A 2,500-nucleotide genomic window follows, 5' to 3' on the forward strand; every position below is an offset into this window, starting at 1 on the left:
GATATTCAACACACACACAAAAAACAACAACAACAACAAATATTCCCAACTTTTTATTATGTGAACATTTTTATTTCAAAAGAGTTTTATTGATCACATCTAACACAGATAACAGAACTTGATTTTATCATACATCTTGCATATTTTTCCCCTTTTAAATATACCCCCGATTTAATAGTAACCAATTAAATATATATCTTTTAGATTTAAAAAAATCTAGCATAAAGGTTCAAGGTAAGATCATTAAGATTATAACAACGAATTTGAGTGGATTAATATTATAGTCAATAGGGAACTATAATATTTTTCGTATTTTATGTACTTAATCTTGGTTGGTGTGTGTGTGTGTTTAATGCAAAATACATAAATATAAAAGAGCAAACAACTTAATAATCCGCATATCACCCATATTATTAAAAAAAAGGTGAAACTTCGAGAAATTTCTACCTACGTGCACCGAAAATGGCTGACTTGTGCAGTTACTCGACACACAGTTCACAAATGACACAATAACTCGTCGGTCGCTCCATACTTTTTCATATAGAACAAAATGTTTTGGTCTCCTCATACATCAAACTATTTATTAACATAGCACACTAATTTTGCTGGTCTTTAAGAAATTGTGATTAATGGATTAACTTTCGGGTATGACTGACTCCAACAAAGAGTCTTGGCTCAAGGTCCTGCTTGCCAAAACTTAGATCAACATTGCAGCCGATGAACTGCAAAATTTACTAATGCTCTATTACGTGATTGTGGTCTGACTATTGGTTACCTTTAGTACTAGTTACTATCTTCTGAGCTGTTCCCATGCCTCCACAGAAAAGCAAATATCTTGTTGTCCAGCTATGCTTACTCTCGAGCCTAACGACAACTTGCATTCGAAGTACCTGGCACTCTTCGTAGAAAAGTAATTATATCTCGAAACTTATTCCGATGGATCCTACATATTTCCTCCAAGTACACTTTATATTCTGGAAACCTTTACTGGCATTGCAGCAGTATTGTATCTTCCTCGGATCTCTGAACCCACAGCTTAGGACAGTTGTTTTACCTATTACGGATAGGATGAGTTATGATCATGACAACTGACATTTCATGACATTAATACTGATGTGGAATGTTGCCCACAGCTGTTTGAGCACAGCCGAATGGAAGAACAGCTTCTGAGCCTTACAAGCGACCCACAATTCCGCCACATTATGATTCTGCTGTAAGGTTGCCATTGAGCGTTGGTCAGATCAGTCAAGCTGTTAGATGGATGGATACCTGGCTCCCCGAGTCTAAGAAGTTGCGGTACGAGGATGGAAAGAAAGAGCATGTGAAGAGCGTATACTCAGTGACAAAGAGGACCTAAGCTGATAACATGGCAGAAGTACAGTACATCGACGTGTGAAATGCATTGCATAGAGCCTGGTCTGTGCAATAGTTCAAGCGTGTTGGTGAATGACTGGTTCACTTCCGCAACCAGGATGCAACAATCTCCCTTTCTACATAGTGGAAGTGGGTGAAAAATCTTAGTGTGATGTTGAGAGCTTGGGTAACTATGCAATGGAGAACTAGGTAGATATATGCAATGTATTTGTTTAATAATTGCCATTGTTACAAAGGAACATGATAGTGCAGTCAATCGCATATGCATGTGTCTCTAAACAAGCAAACGCATTTTGTTAATAAAATGTTCCTGAATGATGGCCAATATTTCATGAGATGGAGCAGATCGTGCACTCCACGCCTTGCCAATTGCTCCTGTAGTGCTAAGAGCAATGACGAAGGTGTCCTTATGTCAGGTGGAAGAATGTCTTTTGATGACCTATTACTTAGTTTGAAAGCCAATTTCCTTGTTGCTGAGGCATTGAGAGAAAAAGGATTTTCTTTTTTCTATCATGGCTTTAACAGATTTGACAGGCATTAGGAGTAGAGAGATGGGTCAGTAGTTAATAAGGTCAGTGCTTTTCTGTGGATGGCCTTTATTCTGACACTAACCATGCATGATAAATATTACGAGAAAATACTGGTAAGAGGTGCCGGCACGTTAGCTGTGTAGTCAATATTGCTAAAGATTGCTACCATCGCATAAGCACTTACTGTATCTTGATTAATGTTTCTTTCATTTGCCACTATATATTGTCTAATGTAAGAAGCGAAGTTCCTTCATGGGTTCTCACACACCTTTAATAAAGCAACACCTTCATCCTCAGCAGAGCAAGTTCTGGCACCGCGGCTTCACTTGCCTGGCTGCAATGCCGAATCGCGTGCAGTGTACTCTTCCATTAGTGGTCTATTTCGAAATAAAGCCTGTGAAATCTCTTCCATTAGTGGTCTGTTTAGAAATAAAGCCTGTGAAAGCTTGATATAGTCTGCTTAATGTCCCTATAATAAAGGCTATTACACTCTCTCTCTCTCTTTCTCTCTCCTCCCCTCTCTCTGTCACTTTTTCTCTCTCCCCCCTCTCTCTCTGTCACTCTTTCTCTCTCCCCCCTCTCTCTCTGTCACTCTT

This window comes from Penaeus japonicus, unplaced genomic scaffold, assembly GCF_977035675.1.
Source record: "Penaeus japonicus unplaced genomic scaffold, GWHDUDI00000001_assembly GWHDUDI00000040, whole genome shotgun sequence".
NCBI classification, from domain to species: domain Eukaryota; kingdom Metazoa; phylum Arthropoda; class Malacostraca; order Decapoda; family Penaeidae; genus Penaeus; species Penaeus japonicus.